The following is a 9273-nucleotide window of genomic DNA, read 5'->3' as shown; positions in this document are numbered from 1 at the left end:
AAATATGCCTGATATAATTCATGTATGGGTTGTTAGAAGAGTTGTAAGAGTCCCCAATAAATGATCTTTTAATAAGTGAAAATAAAAACTCTGTTTCCAGCAAATGATGGTGACTGAGGAGAATCTCTTGCCAGTAGGGTCTGGTTCAAGAAGCCCAGGTGGCATCTTGGTTATGCCTTTGGCTGCTAACCGTGAATCTGCAGTAAGAAACCACCAGCCTCTCCTCAGAGGAAGACGGCTTTCTGCTCCCATAAAGAGGGACATCTCAGAAACTCACAGGGCAGTTCTCCCTGTCCTCGGGGGGCGCTGGGAGTCAGCAACAACCCAGTAGCGGTTGGTTTGGTTTGGTTAATTGTTTCAAAGGGAAGGCAAGTGTACATACCTCTAATTGTCAAATAAGAGTTGTCCCTAACCCAGATGCTTGCAACCAGGGACCTAAACTGTATATGTAGCATGAGTGAGACAATGATTATTTGTTAATAGCCAAAGAGATTTGAAGCTATTTGTCATTACAATAAAAATTAGCTTAAACTGACTAATAGACGTCCTGCCAGATTTCATAAATTTTTCTTTTCTTTTTTTTTTTTTCCAGGGGAGAGCGCAAACGCAGTCCCCCACTACCACAAATTATGCAGTCGAGTTTCCCACATTTGGGGAAATCGCAGGGGTCAGCACATCCGGAGTGCAATGGATAAGCCTCGCCCTGGGAAAACCACCTTCGTGATCATGGTATCTCCCCTGCCAGGTAAGTATAAATTTTTCTTTTACAATGATCAGATGTAAAAAAATAAAATGATCATATAAGGAAACTTCAAAAGGTTCACAGAGAAATTACTTTTCTCAAAGATAGCAGAATGTTTCCACTAATTCTTTGAAGCCCCCAGAATCCCTATAACAGTGCAGGTAGCTATCCATTTACACTTTAAATGAGTATCCACTGAAACCAAAGTCACTGCCTTCAAGTCAGTGTTAACTCACAGCAGTCCCACGCGCAGTGTAGACCGACTCCCATGTGTTTCCAGTACAGGAAATGTCTGTGAAAGCAAACGGCCACACCTGGCTCATGAGGACCAGCTGGTGCGCTGAAGCCACCAACATTTTGGATTGCAGCCCAGTGCTTTAACCACTGTGCCACCAGGGCTTTTAAAAATGACTACCGATGGACCAAAATGAGAGGTTCCAAAAGGAGCAATGAGGAACGTGTGGAGGTCACCAAGCAAAAGTCAGTAACCTTCACTGATAAACATTTTAAATACTTGTTTCTATACTGTCAGACCTTAGAGTCCACCCTGGTTCTGAGATGTTTCTGATCAAGACCTGGAAGCTCCGAGCAGCAGGAGGCCTGGTTATTTTGTCACAGTAAGAAGAACAACCCCCCCCCCCACACACACATACGCACACACAATCACACACATGCCAGAAGAATGCTACCTCTCGGGGAGAGGGGTGTGTCTGATCAGAGCGCATGGGATCAAACAAAGTGGGAAGGAGAGAGAGTGGAACACCATGCTCCAGGATGATATTACTGCTCAGAGCAGCCAGTGCAGAGCACCACAGGGCTGGCCCCATCACGAGACAAAGACATGACTTCCCCTTGGTGACCCATAGTGCTATGAGGGCGGGGGGGGGGGTGCACTGGAGACATAGTGCGGGAATTGTGCCGGATCTGACCCCATCACACTGGGGCGAAACACTATGGGTGTGCAGCGGAGCAGAAAGGGGAGCAAAGCAGTGAAGTCCCCAGGGAATATCAAAAATAGGATTTGGGGCCAGGACATGGCACCCCATCAGACTCAGCAGGAAAACACTCCCAAGTTCAGCAGATGGACCTGGAACTATTTATAGGTTTTTCTTTTTCGGTTGTTGGGGGTTTTTTATTGCTGTTTTATTTTGTTGTTTTGTTTGACTCTATCTTGATTTTGTACTTATTGTCTCTGCATGTCTATCTAGATAAGATAGGTGGGAAAAGCAATCTGGAGGAGAGAACAATGGGAACAATGACTCCAGGGGGACACGGGAGTGAGGGTGATGGGGGAAAGTAAGTGGGTGTTAACAAACCCAGGAACAAGGGAACAAGTGATCTAAAATTGACGGTGAGGAGGGTGTACAATGCTTGATGGGAATTAGTCAAGGGAATGTAGCCGAAGGAATTACTGAAACCCGAACATGATGGTGGGACAAGAGGAAAGTAAAAGGAAATAGAGGTGAGACCCAGCAGCCAAAAGACATTTATAAAGGTCTAAATACAGGCATGCACATATGTAAATATATTTAAATATAATGATAGGGAAATAGATCTATATACATATTTTTATATGTGAAGTATTGAGGTAGCAGACGGACATTGGGCCTCTACTCTACTCCCTCGACACTAGAACACTTTGTTCTAATAAACTGGCATTCCATGATCCTCACCTTCCTAGCATGATTACTGAAGACAAAATGGATGCATAAGCAAATGTGGTAAAGAAAGCTGATGGTGCCTGACTATCAAAAGATACAGCTTCTGTGGTTTTAAAGGCTTGAAGATAAATAAGCAGCCATCTAGCTGAGAAGCAACAAAGCCCACATGGGAGAAGCACACCAACTTGTGTGATCATGAGGTGTCGATGGGATCAGGTATTTGGCATCAAAGATAAGGTGACCAGATGTCCCACTTTTGGTGGGACAGTCCCAATTTTTAACAATTTTTCCTGCGTCCCACGGCATTTTTTAAAAGTCCTGATTTTTGGAAGGAATGCATGACAAGCTAGGGTATACGGTTTTCGGCTGCCATGTGGCTATTTCGCCAGGATATGAGTTTCATGAATGGTGTCCCGCTGGTGTCCTGCTTTACCAATGTTAAAATCTGGTCACCTTAATCAAAGACCCAGAACAAAAAAATCATATCAATATGAATGAGGGGGAGCAGATAAACCCCTCAGGACCAATAATGACAGTAGCAATACCAGGAGGGTAAGGGGAAGGTGGGAGGAGAGAGGGTAACTGATCACAATAGTCTACATATAACTCCTTCCCAGGGGGATGGACAACAGAAAAGTGGGTGAAAGGAGACAGTGGTCAGTGTAAGACATGAAAAATAATTATAAATTATCAAGGGTCATGAGGGAGGGAAGGTGGTGGAGGGGGAAATGAGGACCTGATATCAAGGGCTCAAGGGAAAGCAAATGTTTTGAAAATGATGCCAACATATGTTATGTACAAATGTGCTTGACACATTGGATGAATGTATGGATTGTGATAAGAGCTGTAACAGACTTGACTGGAAAACGCTCCTAAGGGCCAGCAAACGATCCCTGAACTAACTACAAGCTTTTCTCTTGTGAACTGTTTTGTTCTGTTCTTTGTCAGTGGTTTGTTTTTGTTGTTTTGTTGTCTGGTTGTATACTGTTGCTTTGTTTTCCTCTGTCTTGTTTTCGTGCATGTTAGTGTCTCCACAGGTCTGTCTGAATAAGACAGGCTGGATGAACTATCTGGAGGAAAAACAATGGGACCGACAGTTCCGGGGGGACTTGGGGTGGGGGGGTAGGGGGGGTAAGGAAGTGGTGTTAACAAACCCAGGGACAAGGGAAAAACATGGGACCCCAAATGGTAGAGAAGGGGGAGTGGCAGGCCTGGTGGGAAATGATCAAGGGTAAGGTTGCTTAGAGAAGAGGTATACTCTAGCCCAGGTGGCGACGACGCATGGTAGTAGGGCAGGAGGAAAGTCAAGGGAGATGGAGGAAAGAGCTAGGAGTCAAAGGGCATTCATGGAGGTCTAGACAAAGACATGTACATGCAAATATATATAGGAGGATGGGGAAATAGATCTATGTGTCTATATTTAGAGATCAAGTATTAAGGTGGCAGAAGGACCTTGGGCCTCTACTCAAACACTCCCTCAATGCATGAATACCTTCTTTTATTAAATTGGAACTCTATGATGCTCACTCTCCCGACACAACGGCTGGAGCCAAAGTGGGTGAACAAGTAAATGTGGTGAAGAAAGCTGATGGTGCCCGGCTATCAAAAGAGATAGTGACTGGGGTCTTAAAGGCTTGAAGATAAACAAGCGGCCATCTAGCTCAGAAGCAACAAAGTCCACATGGAAGAACACACCAGCCTGTGTGATCGAGTGGTCCCAAAGGGATCAGTTACCAGGCATCAAAGAACAAAAAATCATATCATTGACTACACACCTCCATGATAGGATCGCTGAAGACAAATGGGTGCATAAGCAAATGTGGTGAAGAAAGCTGATGGTGCCCGGCTATCAAAAGAGATAGTGACTGGGGTCTTAAAGGCTTGAAGGTGAACAAGCGGCCATCTAGCTCAGAAGCAAATAAGCCCACACGGAAGAAGCACACCAGCCAGTGCGATCACGAGGTGCCAAGGGACCAGGTATAAGGCATCATGCAAAAAAAAAAGATATATGTGTGTGTATGTATGTGTATATATGTGTATATGTATATATATACCATATTAAATGAAGGGGGAAGTGCAGAGTAGAGACCCAAGGCGCAAGTGTCGGCCACTGGAGATCCCCTCACAGAGGTGTTTAGGAGAGGAGATGGGTTAATTAGGGTGTGATGTAGTACCGATGAAGAACACAGCTTTCCCCCAGATCCTGGATGCTTCCTCCCCCCAACTACCATGATCTGAATTCTACCTTGCAGGGCTGGATAGGACAGAGGCTGTACACTGGTACATATGAGGGCTGGAGGTACAGGGAATCCAGGGTGGATGATACCTTCAGGACCAAGGGTGTGAGGGACGATGCTGGGAGAGTGGAGGGTGAGTGGGTTGGAAAGGGGGAACTGATTACAAGGATCCACATGTGACCTCTTCCCTGGGAGAGGGACAGCAGAGAAGGGGGGAAGGGAGACTCCGGATAGGGCAAGATATGACAAAATAACGAGGTATAAATTACCAAGGGCACATGAGGGAGGGGGGAAAGGGGAGGGAGGGGAAAAAAAAAAGAGGACCTCATGTAAGGGGCTTAAGTGGAGAGCAAATGCCTTGAGAATGATTGGGGCAGGGAATGTATGGATGTGCTTTATACAATTGATGTATGTATATGTATGGATGGTGATAAGAGTTGTATGAGTCCCTAATAAAATGTTAAAAAAGAAAAGAGAAAAAAATGATTAGGGCAAAGACTGTACAGATGTGCTTTATACAATTGATGTATGTATATGTATGAATTGTGATAAGAATTGTATGAGCCCCAATAAATTGCTTAAAAAAATAAAAAATAAATTTAAAAAAAAGAGCTGTAAGAGCCCCCAATAAAATGATATTTTTTTAAAAGGGGAACAATTGTTAGCACGCAGACAGGCCAGGTGGGACAAGCGTGCATACCCACAGGACAAAACCGTATTTCACTTACTCTGCTGCTCTGACCAGGAGAAAACACACAGGCCCCTGAGTAGCATCTGTTTGGACTACTGACAAGGCTTCCCGAAGCAAAGCATCAGCCACAGAGACATTCAAATGCTTAGAGACGGAAGGACCCCACAGGAAGCATGCTTATGCGTAGTTTCCACTGAAGGTCCGAAGTTCCGATAAAAGAAATGAAGAATTACTTATCAAATTCCACTATTAATGCAAGGTGGACAATCACCTGAGCAGCTTTAATTAAATTCTTCCCTTGGATTAAAAAGAAAAAAAACAAGTAGTGTTTTGCACACTAGCTTTCAAGCTGAATGCGTTACAACTGTAGTCATCAAGAATTCCTCTACCTTAGATAAAGGTCGTCTCACAAACCTGACAAGTAATCTAACGCCTTTTAAAGCTAAACAGAAACATTAGACCCCTCTCTCTTCCCCCAGTGATCTGAAATCAAGAAGCAGTACACTAAGGTAGTTAGATTCGGTGTCAACTTGAATTTTCAAGAAAGTCCAGGGGCAGAGACCAACCTATCGATCAGAATAGCCTGATGGTGCCTCTTGAGAGGTGTGGCCTCTTTATAAAAGAAGGGGACAGTGGGGACCCTTCTCTCTCTTGCCCTGTACCTTTTTACTTGCTGAGACTCTGTGTCTGCCAACACGGGTGACCCCATGTGGGTCACCAACTTAGGAGCCAACCTGGGCACTGTTGGAGCCTTGCCATGTTTCCACTAAACTTGGACCCGCACAACTCTAGACCCATGGACCTGTGATCTCAGACCTGCATCTGCTTCAACTTTCTCCGCCATGGCTTTCTGCTACCCAAGTCTAAAGAGGGTGCTGGTTTTGATCAGACCCAAGGATCTGAGTTGGATATGATTGGGATGCCTTATTGATATAAAATTACTTCTTAATATAACATTATTTCTTAGGCACGTATGATTGTCACTGGTTTTGCGTCTCTAGACAACCCCTCCTAAACAGACACCATGTTCAAAGCCTGCGCTTGATTCTTCATTTCTTTTGTGACCAAGAATCTCTGGGAAAATGGCCTACCAAGATAGCAAACCCAGCACTGCCTGATGGTTCACTGACTAATGGCAACTCTCACCAGAGCGCCTGCCCGTCCGTGGGCTTTAAAAGGGCAGGCCTGGCGGCCTCATCTCCTCTCAGGATGAAATTCTAGTCATTTACCCAACATGTTGATCAAAACAAAGAACAATTCTAAATTGAGCTTCTCATTAAGAGGATTTGATTTAGAAAGATAATCCTCTGGAGAAATCTGGCCTCTGAATTTACTGGAAATCAAAAGGCACTAACTGCAAAAAAAAAAATAATAATAACGACAAAGAACGTAGCTCTGAAAAACAGGAGACGAAGGTACACCTATCTTTGTAGAAAGGGTGCTCATTGAAATGAGCCGATCCAAGACCTGGGATTTTTCTCGGCCACGTTTTCTCTCTTAAAAACAAAATTAAGCAAATGCTATTCAAACAGATTTCCCTTGATAACATTTACTCTGCTGCTTAAGAACAAAGGAAGAAAAATAAGAAAACAACAGGACACTTGCAATACTAGGAACCACCGCTCCTAAATTCCCTGCACTCCCCAAATAATCCTTAGTTGCTCTCAAGCTGATCCCAACTCATTGAGTCCCCCAAAATTGGGCTCCATTGAGTTTTTGCTAAATAAACTTGAATATAGCTCCTTGAGATACTCGATGTAAGAAAAGGATCACTCTGGGCTGCAATTTAAAATCCAGTTCCGACTATGGCTTTTTAAAAGTGAACGAGTCAGCTTCTTCAGCCACCAAACCAACTAAATGCTTCTTAAGTCAGTGCTGAGCTCAGTACTGTCCTGTTATGCTGATATATTTTATTATTAAACATCATGACAGTCGGTCAACAACATACTAGAAGAGGGAGGGGGAGATGAAGAAATGATTAACAAGTAAGCTTGATAAAGGATTAAATTAGGCAACTAACTGGACGTGTGTGTGTGTGTGTGTGTGTGTGTGTGTGTGAAAGCTGACTACTGAGGACCCTGCAAGGGTGAGAATGCAAAAGGATAGCTCAAAATTTCACACACAAAATTGCAGGTGTCCTAGTTATCTAAGGCTGTGTGACAACTTACCTGAACACGTGGCAGCTTAAAAACACACCTTTATTATGTCTGTCTCACTATGGTGCTGGAAATCATCACCTGTTTCCTAGCCCAAGGGCAAGTGAAGCACCCAGAGTCACTATTAAAAATGAAGGTTAGGATCCCATGTTTCCCAGGATGATTCGGGAAAACCAAAAACAATTGAATGTAACACTAATTAAATGCCAACGGTGTGACAAGGTGTTAATGGTCACTTGAATTCACACGTTCTAAAGAGGAAGTAACTGAGGCACAGAAAATTACCTAGCTTGCTCGGGATCACCAAACGAAATGAAAGCACACCCTGTGTTTGAAGCCAGACAATCGAGAGTCTATACTTCTGGCCATTGTGCTGCTCTGCCTGGTTCTGGTACGTATTTTAATCTTCCACACGTTTTGAACAGAGACTACCAAAGGAAAAGAGCTCTCCTACTAGAGTCCACTGCTACTTGACAAAGTGCCCAGATAATTCAATGAGAACAACATAAACTTGTTATCAGGTAGTACTGAGACAACTGGATCGCCACATGAAAAAGATCTAGACTCCTAGCGTGTGCGTGTGTGTGCACACACTCACACACACAAACCAAACTCACTGCCGTCAAGTCAATGTAGACTCAAAACAATCCTATCTGACAAGGCAGAGCTCCGGTGAGTTTCTGAGATGGTAACTCTTTATGGGAGTAAACGCCCTGGCTTTCTCCCAAGGTGCGACTGGTGGTTTTTAGCTGCTGACCATATGGTTAGCAACCCAACACATACCCGCTATGTCACCAGGACATCTTAGCTTGCACCCCATACTTAAAATCAAGGACCTAAATGTGAGAGCTTAAACTATACAACTCTTAGAAAGAAACATAGGATTAAATGTATATGACAATGAATGCACATTATTCCTGAGAAGTGACGACGGCAACAGGCTCATTTTGCAAAGATCATAAAGAAAGACCAGTAGCTAGAAAAGGCCCCCATGTTTGGTAGGGAAGGTCAGTGAAACTGAGGAAAGCCTTCAATCCAATGGATTGGCACGCAAGCTACGCACAATTGGTTCAGGCCCAGAAGATCAGTCACTATGAGTTGGAGCTGATTCGACAGTGACTAAAAACAACAAATGGACATGACTTCTGATGAGACAGCAGTTTATGAGATAATGGCACCGAAAGTATAAGCAATAACAATGAGAGAGATAAGAGGCACCATCAGAATTCCTAACACTTGTGCTTCACAACACCATCAAGGGGATGAAATGATGATCCACAGAAGTGAAAGAACTCTTTGAAAATCCATGTTTCTGATAAGGTGCTTGAATTTAGAATATATAGTTCTTACAAATCAATAATGAAAAGACAACTCAATTTTAAAATGTGGGAAAGTCTGATTAAACATTTCTCCAAAGGAGATATCCATCATCATTCATCAACAAGGAAGTACAAGGTAAACCCCGAAGGAGACATCATTTTATGTCCACTAGCATAGCTCCAAGCAGGTAATATCCAGCCATTTGGAGGATACGGAATCTTCACGGTGCTGGTAGAAATGTAAAACTTATGCAGTCGTTTAGGAAGACAGTCTGGCATTAAAAAAAAAAAGAGTTAAACACAGACATAGCAAGTCCATTCCTAGGCATATACCCCCAAAGGAGTGGAAACGAGTGTGTACAGAATGTACACAGACATTCAAAACAGCCAGATCACGAAAATAACCCACGTGCCCATCATCTGAGGAATGGATAAATCAAATGTAATCTGTCTACATGGACAATAAA

General features: G+C 43.5%; 1 non-coding gene across 1 annotated transcript; it reads right to left on the bottom strand.

The window, feature by feature from the left end:
• Positions 1-589: 589 nt before the first annotated feature.
• On the bottom strand, positions 590-753 carry LOC142449427 (U1 spliceosomal RNA). The gene has a single exon (XR_012784605.1). It is a non-coding gene; the product is annotated as a U1 spliceosomal RNA (small nuclear RNA).
• Positions 754-9273: the final 8520 nt, after the last annotated feature.

Source organism: Tenrec ecaudatus, chromosome 5, assembly GCF_050624435.1.
Source record: "Tenrec ecaudatus isolate mTenEca1 chromosome 5, mTenEca1.hap1, whole genome shotgun sequence".
In the NCBI taxonomy this organism is placed as follows: domain Eukaryota; kingdom Metazoa; phylum Chordata; class Mammalia; order Afrosoricida; family Tenrecidae; genus Tenrec; species Tenrec ecaudatus.
Note: the sequence above shows the minus strand (reverse complement) of the source record. Positions and strands in the feature narration are given on the sequence as shown.